The 18,922-nt window shown below is 41.1% G+C and overlaps 2 protein-coding genes across 2 annotated transcripts in view; both read left to right on the forward strand.

Annotated features, from left to right (window-relative positions):
* The window catches only part of RGR (retinal G protein coupled receptor), a 389,204-nt gene that overhangs the window by 366,845 nt on the left and 3,437 nt on the right, over positions 1 to 18,922 (forward strand). The gene's annotated exons all lie outside the window — the stretch shown is intronic.
* Positions 1 to 18,922, forward strand: part of LOC309635476 (uncharacterized protein) — a 489,295-nt gene that overhangs the window by 27,504 nt on the left and 442,869 nt on the right. The gene's annotated exons all lie outside the window — the stretch shown is intronic.

The following is an 18,922-nucleotide window of genomic DNA, read 5'->3' on the forward strand; positions in this document are numbered from 1 at the left end:
TTGCAGGTTGACTTGTGTGCTCTGCTTTGTGTTACCCTCACTCAGGGAGGCAGGGGAGCTTTTTTCCTCATGCTTCTCAGGAAATGAGGCTTTTGTCCAATGTCCTATGCTTCAGAGGAGTACTTTCTGTGAAATTGTCTGTGTCCCTCTCTGGTGGCTGTGACCAGTTAGGGCTGGCAGGGCACCCTGAGTTCGGACTAGTCCCACATGAGTCCCAGTTGCTGGAAGTGCATACATGGCAATTTTCCAAGTCCCCCCCCTCCACACCAGTGCCTGGGACTGGCTGGGCCAGAACTGGTAGAGCTATGTTGGTGGTGTGCTCTGATCCTCGACCAGGATGTGTGGTGATCCCAGTCCCTGCTTCTCCTTTTTGCAATGCTTGTTGACCGTCTATCAAATATGTAGAGTCAACCAGACACCCCAGGCAGCATCTCAGCTCAACCTTGCACCTATGGGGCTATTCTGGACTCAGTGGCTAGACTCAGGTTCCAGAGGAGTGGTATGGAAAGTGGATTATTCCTGCTGGCTCCTATGGTATTTGTTTTATGGGATTGTGTGAGATTGGGCCACCAGAATGGTGTCAATATGCTGATTTTTAGTGATATGATTTAGAATGTTAGATATAGAATGATATTAGGGTTCTCGACTACCACCAGTTCACTTCTGACTGATGTGTTTGACCTGTGTGTGAGGATCACCATGTATGTTTCAACTTCAGTGCTGCCTCTGATCTACAGCAGCAGAGGGCAGCAGTAGCGGGGTGATAGAAGTCCTTTATTCTATGCATCTTTTCATGCCTGGCTACCAGATAGTTACCCTATCCCCTCTGCAGGCTTTATGACAAGTGTTTGTACCTTTCTCCACTGAGGACGTTTAAGACTATTACTTTGCAATGCAGTAAGCTCTTCTTTTCACTGCCCATTCTTGCTGCTGATCCATGTGGTGATGCTGTGCTCTCCCAGATGGTCTTTTTTTAAAAAAATTATTTATTTATTTATTTATGGCTGTGTTGGTTCTTTGTTGCTGTGCGCAGGCTTTCTCTAGTTGCGGCGAGCGGGGGCTACTCTTCATTGCAGTGCACGGGCTTCTCATTGTGGTGGCTTGTCTTTGTTCCGGAGCATGGGCTCTAGGTGCGCGGGCTTCAGTAGTTGTGGCACGCAGGCTCAGTAGTTGTGGCGCACGGGTTTAGTTGCTCTGCGGCATGTGGGATCTTCCTGGACCAGGGCTCGAACCTGTGTTGCCTGCATTTGCAGGCAGATTCTTAACCACTGCACTACCAGGGAAATCCTCCCAGATGGTATTAAGTCATATAGGGTGAGGGACAGAAATTCCTTGTGCAATTGAGATGACTATTTTCTTTCTACACATTAGCCTCTTGCCTGTGTCCCCACTGGAGGCAGTGCATGGAGGGCAGGTGGTCTGTGGTCAACATTGATGGCGATCCCACTTTAGGAATGCAGTGATTGCAGCCTAAAGAATTCAAAGAAGACATAGCTGGGAAAAGTGGTGTTCTTTTTTACACTTTTACACTATAAAATACCAACCAGTAAATTTAACATGAACAGAAAATGAATTGTCACTCACATTTTCCTGTGTACTCTGGTTAAGACTTGCATCTGTGGTCATCATCAAAGAAACACAGTAATGACTTATAAGAAAGTCATCAGTATTCACGGATGGCATGAACCATGATGTAATGGCAGGAGCAAGGATGTAACCAGGATTAAATAAATGTAATAGGTAACTTTAGGGGCAAAAATATCTATGTTATTTCAATACAATCCAGTTCCAAAGAGCCATAACCATGGCCTTGTAAACAATAAAATGTTGCTCTCTTTTGTGTGGCAGGAGATAGGAAATTAGCTAGGAATGGTTCATTTGACAATAAAGAACATAAAGAGATGCTTCCTGGACCTTAACAACATGAGATGGTATGCTAATTGGACGACAAACAAATACATAAGTAACCGTGTACTCAAATATACCCATGAAACTATTGCTACAATGATGATAATGAACATATCATCACTCTCAAAAGTTTCCTTTTGCTACTTTGTAATCCTTCCTTCTGCTCTTTCCAGACACCAACCCTGATCCGCTGTCTATCAAGGCAGCCTAGTTTGAATTTTCTAGAACTTTATATAAATGGAGTTATATGATATGCAAATGTTTTTATATGGACCCAGGCTGTTTTTTAGTTCTCTTAGATACATACCTAGGAATGGAATGGCTGCCTCATTTGGTAGCTTTAGCTGCATTCCACAACTCTCGGTTTGTTGTATTTTGTTTCATTTAGCTCAGAATACATTCTAATTTGCCTTTTGATTTCTTCTTTGGCCCATAGTTTATTTAGAAGTGTGTTGTTTGTTTTCTGAATATTTAGTGATTTTACAAGTATCTATTATTGATTGCTAATTTAATGCCATTATATTTAGAGAACATACTTTGTATGACTTAAATTCCTTAAAATTTATTGAAGCTTGTTTTATTGCCTGCAATATGGTCTCAGTAAATATGCTGCACTTACTTGAGAAGAATGTGTAATCTTCTGTTGTTGGATGGACTGTTTTATAATTGTCAGTTCGATCAAATTGGTTGCTAGTGTTGTTCAGTTTACTATATCTTTACTGATTTTCTGTCTACTTGTTCTACCAATTGTTGAAAGAGATGTGTTGAAATATCTGACTAAAACTGTGAATTTGTTAATTTTTCTTTGCAGTTATATAAGTTTTTGCTGCATTTATTATGAAATTCTGTTATTAGATGGATAAACCTTTAGGAGAATTATGTCTCCTTGATGACCTCTTATAATTATAACATGTCTCTCTCTACCCCTGGTAATTATCCTTTGCTCTGAAATTCTTTTCAATAGTGTTAGCATGGTATTTTTTTTTTTTTATTCTTTCACATTTAGCCTTTTGGGGACCTTCATATTTTAAGTGGATTACTTATAGGCAACATATATTTGATCTTGCTCTTTAAAATACAATTTGACAATCTCTAACTTTTACTGATAGTATTTAGGCCATTTACATTTAGTTTGATTCGCAATATGATTAGGTTTAAATTCACCAATTTGTGGCACGCGGGCTCCATAGTTGTGGCTTGTGGGCTCTGGAGCGCAAGCTCAGTAGTTGTGGTGCATGGGCTTAGTTGCTCCACGGCATGTGGGATATTCCTGGACCAGGGCTCGAACCCGTGTCCCCTGCATTGGCAGGTGGATTTTTAACCACTGTGCCATCAGGGAAGCCCACTAAGCAGTGATATTGAAGAGCTTAATAATACAATTAATAACCTCAAAATTTTGGAACTGTAACCAGCAAGCAGAGGACCCACTTTCCTTTTGAGCACACAGGAAACATTTGCAAAAATAACCCATCCATTCAGTCATAGAGGAGAGCTCATTAAATTCCAAACTGTCGTGTTCTACGTCTGTAGTGTAGGCCTCCCCCAAGTTCCAAAGAACAAATTTAATCAGAGAAATTGGAAAATGCAGAAACAAAGGAAAACAGTGAAGCAAGACAAAATAGTAGTTTAGCCATAAAACAAAGGCAAGAACCTTTATTTCCTCCCCAAGTCTAGGTTGTCACCTATGCTTCTGAGCCACCAACTATAGATCAGAGGTTTCTATACCCTCCTCCTTGGGTTCCATTAATTTGCTAGAGTGGCTCACAGAATACAGAAAAACATTTTACCTACGACATCACCAGTTTATCATAAAAGCATATAACTTGGGAACAGCCAGGTGGAAGAGATGAATAGGGCAAGATATGGGGAAAGGGTGCAGAGCTTTCATGCCCTCTCTGGGCACACCACTCTCTCCAAATCCCCAGGTGTTCACTGACCTGGAATCTCTCCAAACCCCATCCTTCTGAGTTTTTATGGAGGCTTCATTATATAGCCATGATTGATTAAATCATTGGCTATTGATAATGGATTCAACCTCTAGCCCCTCTCCCCTCCTGGGAGGTCAGGGTGGGACTGGAACTTCCAACCCCATCTCACTAGGTTGGTTCCCCTGGCAACCTGCCCCCATCCTCAAGGACTTTCCAAAAGTCACCTCATTAACACAAAGTCTGGTGTCGTTGACAAGAGTTTCGTTTTGAATATCAAGACACCTTTATGATTCTCATCACTTTGGAAATTCCAAGGGTTTTAGGAGCTCTGTGCTACGAATAGGGAGGAAGACCAAATATATATTTCTTATTATGCATCACAATATCACACCTTCAAAATATTCCCAGTACTTCATTAAACTTTTGTAAAAAGTGCACTGGAAAGCAGGCAAGCCAGGAAAATGGGCATAACAGGGAAGATATTTGGGAATATATATATGTAAATAAACAAGAGATGATCCTTACACAGACCAGTGATGGTAATGAGCCTTGAGCTGTGAAGTATGATTAGTAACTCAATCATTGTACAAATAGCAAAATAAAAATAATAATTGAATATTGTACTATACACTTAAAAATCTGTTGAGGGTAATCTCATATGTTTTTTACCAAAATAAAATAAATAAATAAAATTTGAAAAAATAAATAAATTCACCAATTTGCTATTTGTTTTTAATTTTTCTCATATATTCTTTGTTCCCCCTTCTTCTTTTTCTGCCTTCTTTTAAATTGAATGTTTTTAAATTTCATTTTTATCTCCTTTGTTATCTTATTAGCTTTTTCTCTTTGTTGTGTTATTTTAGTGATTACCTTAGTATTTATAATATACATCTATAACCTATAATATTCTACCTTCAAGTAGAATATTATAGCATGTGTAATATAAGAACCTTACAGCACTATACTTCTATTTTTCCCTTGTCAGCTTCTGTGCTTTTTTTGTCAAACATTTAGTTTTACATATGTTATAAACCACCTTATACATTGTTACTATTTTTTTACTTTTAACATTAGCAATATTTTAGACATATTTAAATAATAAGAATTAAAAAAAATTTCCCTACATGGTTAACATTTGTAGTGCTCTTCCTTTGTATAGATCCAGATTTTATCTGGAATCAGTTTTCTTCTAGCTAAAAAAAATGTTTAACATTTATTGTAGGTTTTTTTGTACCTTTATTGCAGGTCTGATATTGGATTATTATTGATAATGGATTATTTCAGCTTTTGTATGGCTAACATTAAAAAAAATTTGCCTTCATTTTTGAGGGATAGTTTCAGTGTTATAGAATTTTAGTTTGACTTTTTTGTTTGTTTGTTTTTCTTTCTGTACTATAAAGATGCTGTTCCACTGTCTTCCTACTTAGAAATCCACTACCACTTTATCTTTTGTTTCTCTTTATGTACTGTGTCTTTATTTCTCTGGGTGCTTTGAGATTTTGTGCTTATCATTGGTTTTCAGTAGTCACGTGCAATGACATAGTTTTCTTTATGTTTCTTGTGCTTGGAGTTAATTGAGCTTTGGGAATCTGTAGATTTATAATTTTTAATCAATTTATAAAAATTTTGGCCATTATTTCTTCAAATATATTTTATCTACCCATCTTTGTTCTCTCCTTTGAGGACTCCAATTACCTGAGTGATAGCCTGTATGAAATTGTTACACAACTCACTGATGCTGTTGTTTTTTTTTTTTTCCCCAGTACATTTTCCCTTTGGGTTTTAGTTTGAACATTTTCTATTGATATGTCTTCAAATTACTAACTCCCACCCCTGCTAGTGTTAAACTCATTTAAGGGATTTTTCAACTCAGTCATTTTAGTGTTCATCTGTAGGAATTTGATTTGGCTCTTTATATGTCTCTGTTTTTACGTAACATAATCAGTCTTCTAGCTTATTAAACATATGGAACACAATTATAATACTTGTTTTAATGTCTTTAATTAAAGATTTTAAATTCTAACGACTCCATCATTTCTGGTATGTTTTGATAGATTTTTCTCCTCATTTGGGTCATATTTTTCTGCTTTTTAACATGCTTGCTAATTTTTGATTAGAAGCCAGGCATTGTAAATTTTATCTGTTGAGTGCTGGGTACATGTACTTACAATTTGTTCTGATAAGCAGTTAAATTAATTGGAAACAGTTTGATAATGTTCGTTCTTGCTTTTAATCTATGTTAGGCAGTACCAGATTGATCAGCGTTTAGTCTAAGGCTAATTTCCCCTACTACTGAGGTGAAACTCTTCTTAGTACTCTGCTGATGTCCTGTGAATTATAAGGTTAGTTGACTTTCTTGTTTTGGTGGTGGAGCATATCATCCAGTAGCTTACAAAAGACGGGAAGTGTTTGAGACTTTATATATCTTAAAATACCTTTTTTCCCCTACTCTTTTATTTGGCTGATAGTTTTTCTTGGTATGAATTCTAGTATGAATTGGAAAAAGTTCTTTCAGGATCTGAAGGCATCATTCTATTGTTTTTAGCTCCTAGTGCTGTTGTTAAGAATTCCAAATCCATCTGACTTTTGATCCCTTGTATGTGACCTGATATTTCTTTATGAAAACTTATATAATCTTCTCTTTGTCCTCACTTTTCTAAAGTTTTATTATGCTGAATCTGTGTGTCTATTTTTATCAATTCTCCTGGGCATTTGGTGAGCCTTTTCAATCTGAAACTCATGTCCTTTAGTTCTTGGAAATTTACTTGAATTATTTTGCTGATCATTTTCTCCCATTTGTTTTCCTGGAAATCATATTATTTGGATGTTGGATCTTTTGATAGAGTGATTGTATCTTTAAAAATACTTTCCATCTCTTTTCTTTTTGCTCATTTTCCATGTCATTTCAAAACTTATCTTCCAATCATTTTATTGAGTTTCTTTGTTTCTGCTATGTATTTTCAATTTCCAAAAGTTCCTTTTTGTTTTCTGCTTTTCTTTTTCCCTTATCATATCCTATTACTTTTTCTTTGTTGGATGCAATGTCTTCTCTTTTTCTGCTGGTTGCTCTTTCCTGTTTGTTGGTAGTTAGTTCTCTGTATTCCATATTAGATGCTTTCCTCCCATGTCTGATGGTCCTTGGCTTTTGTTCGGGTTTAGGAGTCAAGGGGTTTAAGAAATGAACACAAATTCTGAATACTTGAGTGTGGGTTCTGGACTGTGAGCTTCACTGTAGGATGATCGGCCTGCAGACATTTACTGGGGAACCTCAGGTGTCAGTGTTGTTAGCTTTTTCCTCTTGGCCTAGGTCAGGTTCTCCAGAAAAGGCTAATCTGAACTCCTGCTGGGAAGGTATGGCCTGGCTGCCAGTGCTCTGGGAGCCAAGGAGAAAGAGGATGGTCGCTGTTTAGTGTGCAATATTCTCTAATACTTCTGTTTTCTATGTGCTACTCTAACCCCTAACTGTGCATGGTATTCTGCTATTCACATATTGTTTCTTTTATTCTTTCCAGAGAAAAAGTCTTCAGCCTAGCTGAGGTGGAGAAGAGGTAATAGCCCAGTGGTGTATAATGGCAGTGAGGATTTATTTATTTATTTTTATTTATTTATTCATTCATTCATTAGAATTTACTATGTGCCAGGTATGGTATATATACTTTACAAACCATAGCTTAGAAAGAGGGAAAAAGTGTTAATATCCCGTTTTTTCAGATGCAGGAATTATAGCATGGAGTGGTAAAGTATTATGCCCCAGACTTCTCAGCCAGTAAGGGGCCAGCTGGGACTTAGAGCCAGGCAGTTGGGTTCCTTAATGTGTCATCTTGACAATATTGCACTGTCAGCTCGGGGTCTGACAGTTACATAGCTTACAAATGATCCTCCTTTTCTTAGCCATCCACCATTCTACCTCACTTCTGGAGGTGCTACCTGGTGCTGCCCAGTCCTAAGTCTTTTGAGGACTTTGCATTCTTATTTGGATCCCTTTCCGGCTTTCCTCACTGTTGGCTTAGAGCTTCCAAGTTGGTTACCACTCATCCATCTGCTTTCCAGCCTTCAAAATTAGGCAGATATTGTCTTCTCTTCTCCTGGTCCTTTTGATTTCATTTGTTTTAAACAAAATCTCTTTATTGTAGTTTTCATGGGCTTGTCAGAGAGGGTGCTTTGGATGCAAATGTTCAGTCTGCCATATCTACCTATAGGTCTAGAGGGGAAACTTTCTACCACCCTGGTGGCACACAGATTTAATTTGATTTATAAGTTATAGAGGAATGAATGTTTCTTCCAGCCCTAAATTTGTAGATAGAAAACTTATCCCATGTTCATGTGCTCTGATGTGTACATATTCTTATACTTTTGAGAAATTCACATATGTGTCTCTGTGATGTGGACATTTTGGGGACGATACGAGTGTTACTTAAGCAGAAAGTGGCCTTATCCTACCTTCCCCCCCTCCACTGAGCTACCTGATGATGTGAAACCTCTGGTTTCAGCCTCCTCATTGGCAAAATCCTCTTTACTTTAGGAAGGAGGCTGGGTCAGGAAGTTGGCGCCCTTCTGCCACTGGCATGCTTGATTTTTTTGAGTCCGTGATGTTAGTTGTGATATAATTTCCCCCCTTTAAAAAAAGTTTCCCCTCTTGTGGAAGTTTCCAGTATGTAACCCTTTCGTTTCCTGGTCATAATCACAGGTCCTTGCCAGCTCCCAGCTCCTTTTCACCCCACTGGTCCAAACAGCCAAAGCCTTGGTAAGTTTGTGGCTGATTCAGCATCAGTTAGAGCCACTTATTGACCTCCTACTCGGGCAGGTGCTCTGTTATGCATGGGGCACACAGAGATGAACCAGTCAAGTCCCTGCTGTCCCAGAGCTAGTGATCCAGCAGGGTAGACAAACAGAGCTCACTTTCATACCAAGAAATATGTCCTTTGATAGCAGTAAAAATAAAATAAGCTTGGAGGGAGCATGGGGAAGGAGTGATGAACTTCACCTGGAGAAATGAGGAAAAGCTTCATACACACTGTGACACATGCATCAGTTCTCAAGGGAAAATATGATAGTTCTAGGCTGTGGAAATGGTGTTGGTAAAGTGGGCAGTGATGGAAAAGGGGAGAAGAAGAGGGGGAACAGGTAGTAAAAGAGTGTGAACATGTATTGCTATTTTCCTGTGTGTCAGGAGCCTAGATAGGACATGGATGGGCATGGGGTTACCCAGGTAGAGGAGAGAAGGTTGGCTGAGCAAAGTCCAGTGACCTGATTGAAGCCATGCTCTAGAGTTTGATTGCTTGGTCTCCAAACTTTGCTTTATCACTTACTGACTCTGATCCCAGGCAAGAGGCTTAAACTTTCCTCTTGGAAAGAGGAAATAACTCCCGTGGGAGTACCGCATATTGGGTGCCTGAAACAACAGACATTTCTTTCTTACAGTACTGGAGGCTGGAAGCCCAAGATCAGTGTCTGACAGGGTTGGTTTCTGGTGAGAACCTTCTTCCGGGCTAATAGATGGCCACCTTCTTGCTGTGTCCTCATGTGGCCTTTCCTTGGTGTGTACACATGGAGAGAGAGAGTGCTCTGGTGTCTCTTCTTATAAGAACACTAATCCTACTGGATCAGAGTCCCACCATATCACCTCATTTAACTTTAATTACCTGCATAAAGGCCCTATCTCTATTATAGTCATTTGGGGAGTTAGGGCTTCAACATATGAATACTGGGAGTGAGGAACACAATTCAGTCCATAGCAGAAGGTGACTTGGAAAGATGGAAAAAAGAGGTGAGAGAGAGCTAAGGGGACCAACAGGGGAACAGGGAAGAGGAGGGTTCATGGACATACAAGGCCAACAATATCAAATGATGCAGTAGTAATAATAATAAAAAGAATAAGTAGAATGTCTGATGTAACTATTGTGGGCAGGGCCCTTTTCATGAGTTACGTTGCCATTCCTCATGGCACACCCTCTGCTGTCAGTCCCATAGTCAAGGTCTGGAAACAGAAGCTCATAGGAGTTGAGTAACCTGATCGAGCTCCCCCAGCTGGTGAGTAGAGAGCCAGTTTTCAAACTTTGGTCTCTCTGATCCCAAGGTTCGTGTGTGCCCTTTTCACAATGCTCAGCTGCCTCTCGAGGTAGGAGGGGGAGGTTGATGTTGAGAAGAGGTCACTGGCTTGGAAGGTGTTCAGGAGGGGTCAGTGGTGGTATAGGAATAAGAAGGACAGGCATCAGGCTGCAGGTAGTACCGGGAGATGGGGAAGTGCAGAGAGAGGGCTAGCCTGGCAAGTCTACACCATTGTGAGGAAGGTAAGTCCTCTCTGACATGTCAGTTGGATACTCATGAGAAAGATGACTCCATGGTCACATAGCTTTGGAAAACCCAGCATTGGGTGTTCGCTGGCATCAGAACGTGTGTGCGTCACTTCAGATCTTTTTCTGCCTCATCCCTTTCTTGTTCTAGCTGCATCTCTGGCCAGTAGCTCTGCATGGACTCTGACTGCAGGTGGGTGCAACCCAGTGGTGCCTGGTCTCCAGCGTGCACCTGTGCCTTCCACTGCCTGCTCCCACCATGGGTCGTACTCTGCGCCTGCGCAGGTTGATGGGTAAAATTTCCCCTTTCCTGAGACTAGAGTGCAAAGGAGCCAGCATCACCCCCATCTGGTGGCAGCCAGCCTCATACTTCCTCTTTGCTTTCTCTGCTTTTTCCCCCTTGTCCCTCTGTCATGCTCCCTGGATTTGCGTTTCCTAATAAAGTAATAGCATGTAAGGCCTCTAACCCAGGCTGATTTTCTTTTGAAAGTGAGGCTAAAACTCCTAGATTAAAACATCCATTCCTTTGGAGATTCATATATATAGGATAATATAGTTTCTGAGAATTCTTCCAGAAACTGCTCTGCCTAATCCAGAGAACTCTAAACTCATTAAATTTTGAGACTTAAAAATGTTACACAAATTCAACTCCCAGGATTCTAGTGTCCCATGGATCACAGATTAGGTTAAGCTTGTGTAGTCTTATTCTGAAGGGCACGGGTCGGCAAACATTTTCCTGTAAAGGGCCAGGTAGTAAATATTTGGGGCTTTGCAGGCCATAAGGTCTCTGTTGCAACTGTTCAACTCTGCCACTGCAGCACAAAAGCAGGCATGGAGAATGATGAAACAAATGGGCGTGGCTGTGTTCCAATAAAGCTTTGTTTACAAAGTCAGATGACAGGCTGAATTTGGCCCATGGGCCATAGTTTGTTGACCCCTGCTAAGAGGTCAACAGAGCTGTGACTGGAAAGAGAGAAGGAGGTTGGTAGCTGGTCTGGGAGAGACAGCAGAGCTGGGAAAAAGGACAAAGAAGTTGAAGACTCTCTCTTCTCACTGCTGAATGTTTCTCATTTTTCTTCCTGTGCCTCCTGAATTCCTCAATTTTGTCAGCAAATGTGGAACATATCCTCTTGCTTTGTCCATGATCTGTTTTGCATAATCAGGGTAGGGCAGATGGTCAGTCACTCCATGACTCCTCTGTCCTTAATGGTGATAGATGCACAGCATTTCAGGAGTCCTCTGCCTTGCAACATCAGGGGTTAATGAAATCCTATCATTCTTGCCCATTGATGGTATCGATCTCGTGGCTCTGCCACCTTGAGCATGCTGTTTGTCAGTGTAATGCATCTAGGGGAGATTTGTGTACCAGGCCAGAAGGGAAGGGGCCTGAACAGTTTTGCCCACCTCAAGCTGAGTTGTGGATGCCTGTAAACAAACCTGCCTGGTGCAGAGCATCAAGTGTGCCCAGCACATCCTGATTCTTAGCATTTTTCTTTCTGTAGTCAAGATAACAGGAATATATCAATAGGCTGATTTCACCCAGACGTATGAGGACAGCGAAGAGGAGGAAGTGCAGCAGGGGAGGAAAATTCACAGGTAGTTGACATCTGCTGATACCAGGTCCCTTGGTAGAAACCTGATACATGCTATCACATGTAATCCTCGGGGTCCTTGAGTAGGCGTCATTGTTTTTATCCTTCCTAAGAATGAGAGAGGACATGTATTCTTGCCCAAAGTTATGTAGCTTAGCACAAGGGGCAGCCAGAAATAAAATCCCAGACAGACAACACTAAAGCCTGTGCAGTTCCTGCTACACCACACAGAGACACGCCTCCTACTTTGCAAGTCCACCCATGACCCGCAAATGGAATCCCTAAGGCACTGCAGTCAGCCTCTTCCATGGGCGAAAGAATATGGGACACCAACGTCAAGTGTAGACACACCCTACAATTTAAATGTGAAACCGGCTCTCCTTGCCGTCATCATACTGGTGCATGAGAGCAGCTATGTCTCCATCCACTGCCAATATTAGGAGGGAGGAGCTTGGGGCTAGAATGCTTCTGTGCCCGGATGTCCATTTGAAGGACTAAAAGGTTAACAGAATTCAGGGGCTCTTGACCCAAGTAAACCGGTAGGGAGGTCCTGCCAATTATTGAGAAACCTGGAGCATACGTTAGTGACAGAAATGAAATAGGGTATCTTTGTGCTGAGCTCAGGGTATATAATGGATTTTTTTGGCTTCATATTCCTCCATTTCTGGTAGCTGAACCAACTTACCTGCTCCTTGCAGCCCAATTCTGCTTCTTCTCTTTGTGTTTTTCTATAAGTGTTTCTCCCCCAATATATCTTTTGAGCTTCTATCTCCATCTCCATGTGCTCTTCCTAGAGAGCTCTAACTGGTCCTGTGCTTCCTAGAGAACCACCAGTAAGGTAGAGTTTTGTGACTGGATCACTGCCCAGCTGGCAATACACCCCATCCCAGGTGGTCACTGGACCATGGGCAGACTCTGGCACAAAGTGGTGGCCCCATTGTCAAAACTTTAATGTGGAATCTTGGGAGAATGCTGCAGTGTAGGAGAATGCATTGATCAGTGTGATGATCCAGGTGTTTGGAATACATGGGGGAAATGATAAATATTAGGGTAACAGAATTGAGTGGTGGTTATTAAGTTTCATTGATACCCCATGGATAGATCATCGAAGGCTGAGAGCAATTAACTGGCAATTGAATATTGAATATTAGAGCCAGACAGTCTCTTTGGTAGCTAACAAAAAAGCCCTTATCTCATTCAGTGAACAAAGAAAAAGCTGAACATCAACCCAAGATCTATTAGAGTGGCTATATTTCAAAGATGGTTGACTGCTCAACTATGGTAGGTCTTTTATGCTGAAGTCAGGTCCCCGACTGAGGAAACGTAGGACTCTGACACCTGGGACTGGGGCAATCTGGATGGATTTCCCTAAGAAGTTTGCTTCCCAAGACTTCTATAAATCTTCTGAGCTTGTAGAAGTGCCCCCAAACTCTCTGTTAAGAGCTACTACCCACTACCCCAAAGTGGGATGGGAATACAGAGCTTTTTCTCCCACAAGGCAATAGTTACCCCCTCTGGAGATGACCCACTTTCTCTCTGGCTGTCAGGCTTATAATCAGCATTAAATTGCACCATAATCCAGCAGGGGGTGTTCTGAGACCCAAAAAGAAGGAAATTATCTGTAACTAAGGGAATGACCTAGCCAGGGGCTGGGGGAGTATCTCTGAGGCTGGGTTCTGAATGTACTTAAAGGGGCCAGAGCATAAGGTTGGACAAGGGATAGGGTTCAGTATCCTGGAAGGAACCTAGGGGTTGGTGCAAACTTGCTGTTAAGGTGATTTTTAAAAGTGTGGGAAAAGCCCACTTTGAGTGATGTTGAAATGCCTGAATTTCTGTGGCAGATGGTACAGGAAGGGATTAAAAGGATCAGGAAGTGGGCATGCTGGAATGGATATATTATCTGAGGTTAAAAGACCACCAGAGGATTATGTTCTATCAGAAGGCCATGGGGACACATAATCATTAAGGTCACCAGGAATGCACTTACTAAGAAGTTCAGATATGGCTCTCCTCTGCAGGCTGGGGCTAATAGTTGGAGAGGCTGTCACAGATTTCTGCTCACTAATAGCCATGGGGATGATAGCCTTCCCCTCCCCACAAAGCCGTAGAGGCCAGGTGGTGCTGCTTAACTATCAGAAGTGGGCTCGTGTGGGTGGGATTGTGGGGAGCTGCAATTCACATAATGGTAGGCGGGGTTGGAGGGGCAGCTAAGAGGACTTGGCTTGCAAAAAGATGTGGATATGGTTAATAGAACATGGTATCTCTAAGGCCAAAATAGTTGGGCAGCCAAGGAGGGTGCTGCTTAACCTCTATAGTCAGAAGAAGACAAGAATGGAGAAGCAGGAGGCTGAGGGTGATCACTGCAATAAAAAGCTGGTGGCTCAGTGGTTAAGAATCCGCCTGCCAATGCAGGGGACACGGGTTCGAGCCCTGGTCTGGGAAGATCCCACATGCCGCAGAGCAACAAAGCCTGTGCACCACAACTACTAAGCCTGCGCTCTAGAGCCCGAGCTCACTGCAACTAGAGAAAGCCTGCGTGCAGCAACAAAGACCCAACACAGCCAAAAGTAAATAAATAAAATAAATAAATTAAAACAAAAAGAAAATTAAAAAAAAAAAAAAAGCTCCAATCTTTTCTTAGTTTCTGGACCTGCATCAATTTCCAGACCTGGAACCTCCATTGAAGACATGGCCAGACCACCAGGGGAAGACAGTGCAACACTACAACAGATAGGAATTGTAATCAGTCCTGTATCCTTCCCAAAGGGTCTATGGCCATTCTCTCAAGTAGGGAAAGGGAAATACTCAAGCATTTGGGGGATTTGGGGAAAGAGTCTGAATTGGCATTGATTGACCTCATCACAGCTCCCCTTTAGCTCAGCACTGTTTGTGGCCACCGCATGCTGGTGCAATGGACACAAATGAAGTGGCCACAGTGGCAGAGAGATGGAGGTTATACAAGGTGCTAACATCATGGAGTCACATTCAACATGGCCATTCTAGCTACTGCCTCTTTTGAATGTGCAGTCTGCCGGTAATAGAGACCTATGCTCTGCAGCTGGGATAGCGCTATTCCCTGAGGAGATCAATTGTACACTTGGTGGTAAGATTAGTCCCTTCTATTCTGGAAGAGTCAGAATTTTATTCTTCCAGGAATGGATACCTATTCTGGCTATGGGTTCACATTTCCAACCCATGGACCTCAGCCAGAACCATTATCCATGGAATCCCATATACCATAACATCTGACCAGGGAACCAACTTTATAGAGAAGGAGGTATGGGAGTGAACCTACGGCCATGGGATTCACCAATTGTATTACATGCCTCTCCACCCAGAAGCTGCCAGCCTGCTAGAATTGTGGAATGGCCTGCTGAAGGCGCAGCTGAAGCACCAGTTCAAAAGAAACACTCTGCACAGATGGGACACCATTATTTTGAAAGTGGCACATGCAGTGAAGCAGAGACTTTTCACAGGTAATCGACCTGTACATTCCTGCCCACCTTCTGTGGCCTGTGGTTCCAAAGTTAATTCAGTTTGCAGAGCTTTTACCATGTTATTTGTAGCTATCTTATATGTGTGCCACCCAGTGGTCAGCTGGAGAGCTGGGGATCTGTTAGTTCTATTCTCAAATTTTTTACTACATTGATTAAATCAGATTCACACAGGCACAACTTTGGGTTAAGTCCGGGAATTCATTGAAAAACTGCACGGGTGTCGTGTCTCTTGCGATTTCCTGCGTATTAAGTTCTAGTTCTGAGTGTCTCCCCTTTTTAATCCTTAGACCAGAACGCTGGGGTTTCAGTTGCCAATCTCTGTCATATGTTCTTCAACTGCTTCCACATTCAGAGACAGGCAGCAGGAGGACAGAGGGAGGAAAAAAAAAAATCAGTGGGCGTTTGACCCACCCTCCAGACCCACCAGAGCTCCATGGATTGCGAAGCAGGGTTCCCCTCTTGAGTTTTGGTTCCTCTGGACTACTGTTGCTGCCACAAGGAGATTGCTGTGGGCTGGGGCACAAGTAAAGGGAAGAAGAAAAGAAACAGAAAATCAATTCCAGAGGACTTCCACACTCTCTCTGAGCATTGGAAATCCCCTTTATTGCTTGTTGAGCTGGTACTAAAGGACTTCCCCTGGAGCACTTTCTATACCCTGCCACCCAATTCTGGATCTCAGGTGGTTTTTTGGGCTGATGGAATGCCAGAGGGGAAAAATGGTACATTTACCATCAGTTTGGTAGCACTTCAAATTCTGGTTTTCTTTCCGAATCTGCCTGCTACTGTTTACTTTTCAGGTTCCTCGAATGACTGCTTCGTGCATTTTGTCAGGTTTTATAGCTGCATTCAGTAGAAGAGCCAGGGTGGACTGTACTTAGTTTATTTTACCCAGAACCATAACTCCTATATTGAACTTTTTATTACAGCAATTCCATATTTTGTGTACTTTCAACATGTCTTTTTTGTTCTAAGACCTTTTATTTTCTTCGCTTTCTTTCTTCTTTTAATAATATATAATATTAATAAAATTCCTTCAACCACGAAAAGGCTTATTTATGCAATTAGGATATGAAAAGAGAAGCCTTTTATAATTTTAAAAATAAATTTTCTTTTTCTCTTGAATAGATTTTCAATTGTCTTTTTTATTTGTATTGTAGTATTTCCAATGGTTTTCCATTTTTCAGTAGTTCATTTACCAATCCATCTCCTGATGGGACCATAGTATTAGAAATGGTGAAAACATTGAAAGTATGTTTCTCTCTGTATACAGTTGTGTTTATATCTCATAGATTATGATATACAGTTTTATAAAATTTACCCTTTTCCCCAAAATAGACTGTTGAAGAATTCTTAATTTCCATCTTGTCGTTTAGACTAAGGCTTAGTTTCCATATTTTTGCATGTATTAGTGTGTGTCCTGAGAATAAAATATATAAAATTTCTTCTTTTTAAAGTGCATTAGAATATTCTTGGTGTCTTATTGTAATCTTTCTTTCTGTATAGCATCTCTGGATATAAGATATAAGAAAAGTTATATTTTTTCAATTCTGGGGTAGTGAGTTGGTATCAGTTAATAACATCCAGATTATTATCTATTTATTTCTCTACTTCCCAAACTGGGCGGTGATCACCTTGAGGGAAGGTGCAAATGGCTTCTTTATTTTTGTATTCCCAGCATCCAGAAAAGCCAGGTAGAATGTGGATATAAGAAACATTTATTTATATTCTTTTCCACTGTGTTAATTTCTTTGACATTCTGTATCTCAAATATGTTTTCTGTTTTAATAATTGATTTTTCAGCAACATCAATTCTATCATTAACTGCTTCCAATACTGATTTAAATTGTTCCATAGTGAGATTCAAGTTTATTCTGTTCTTTTTTTGAAGATGCCATGGAAATATCTCATTATGATTTTAAGCTTTTTTCCTGTTTGCTCAAATGTTCCCAGAGATCAGGTTTCCTGAGAGGCTGTTTTGAAATTTTGCTTTTGTTGCTTCTCTAATGGAAAAGACTGAATCATCCACATCCTGGATTTGGGGCTGGGTAATTATTAAAGGAACATTCTTAATCCTCAGGTCAAATCAGGGTCGAATGATGATGATTTCTCGGTGCTGCTGAAGTTTGTAGTCTCAGTTGAAAAAGTTTGTTATTTCTATCTTTTCAGCATATCAAGTGTTCCCAAATATGGACTATGATTAATAACGAGGAGTTCTTTTCAGTTTGGAGTGAGGATCAGAAAAGCACCCCTCATTTTGTAATCATGTTGGCAGAGTACTACTCCAGTAACAGGAGTAGGGCTGGGGCTCAGGCCAGTTGGTACATTTTCACCTTAAAGCTCGCAGATGAGAGGGAATAGGCTATCACTGGATCATGGCCTGAAGTGTGAGCTCACATGGTGAGATTTCTCAATCGTGTCCTGGCTCTTCAGCTATAGGTAGACTCTAAGCCCTGAGTTGGCTCCAAGAGCTCAGGCTGCAGTCAGTCCCTTCTCTTGACACAATATCCCTTATAAGTTGGGGTCCTGGGCTTGGGTTGGCTGCTGGTGCTAACTCTTATTTCTCTCCAAATTTTGTAAGAAAGAGTATACATTCATTCCTGAACAGGAAATATGCTCAACATTCTTGTCAAACATTTTGGATGTTAATGTGGACTTTTCCCCCTTTGATAGAAAACGTCATGGATATTTTAAGAGGAAATGAGGAGAAAGGGACTTATGTGGATTCCCTCACAGTCGTATCTTTCCGAAATGACCATGTATTTTCATCTTAACTTCCTTACCTATTATTTTTATCTGAGAATCCTTTCTTTGTCAAGTCTGGTGCCTTCTTAGTTTCCAGGGGCATAATTTTCAGATGAAGTTTTCATCTTCTTTGACAATTCTGCCCATCATCATCTTTGATCCTGTTTTTAAGTCAACATTCTTCCCTATCCTTATAAAATTCCGTCTGTCCTTTGCTGTGACTCAGCCATTCTCTTGTGCTAAGTCGGGAGACTTGAGTCTTGTGTTAGCTTCTCCTTTCAGAGACAGCATAGTCCTTTCTCTTACAAAATTATAATCCTTAGGAAGAAGAAGAAAATTAAAATATAACCATTGTCTTCACATGCTTCCGTATTTCCTCAGGTCTTTAAAATCTCTAGATGTACAATTAATTTTCTTTTTGATTTTATTTGCTCCCAGATGATCTAGGTAAAATTCATGATCCATGTGCTGGGTACATAGCATAAAACTCTCTGTGATGTATCAGACTCATGTTTCAAGAGGAGAGCATACCAGTCATAGCAGTACGTGGTCATCTACACCAGGCATTTTGCTTATTATTTCACCAAACTCAGTCAGGCTAATTTAAGCCCTGTAAGGATCTGTAAGAATATCACAGGAGCAATCAGGAACAAGAAATATAGATAGACCCACAGAAGACTAGAGTCAGGACCTGACAGAACATCTGGAGCCAGGGTTATTCTCTGTTTTTCAGGGCTGCCTGGTCTCACCTCTGTGCCCCTTTGTCCTCCACGCCTTCCCTTCGCTTTTGTGCATATGATTAAGGGCAAATATGGTCACCTCCAGCTTAGTTTCTCACCATTTCCCCATTCAAATATACAGCAGAGATTGACTAATATCTCCCAAATCCAAACTCCTGTGAGGGAAAATTCACTGGCTCAGATTGGGTCCAGTCATCTGTGTCATGTAGTACTGCATCTCTG

The sequence above is a fragment of the Balaenoptera borealis genome (genome assembly GCF_965194805.1).
Source record: "Balaenoptera borealis genome assembly, chromosome: 10".
NCBI lineage: Eukaryota > Metazoa > Chordata > Mammalia > Artiodactyla > Balaenopteridae > Balaenoptera > Balaenoptera borealis.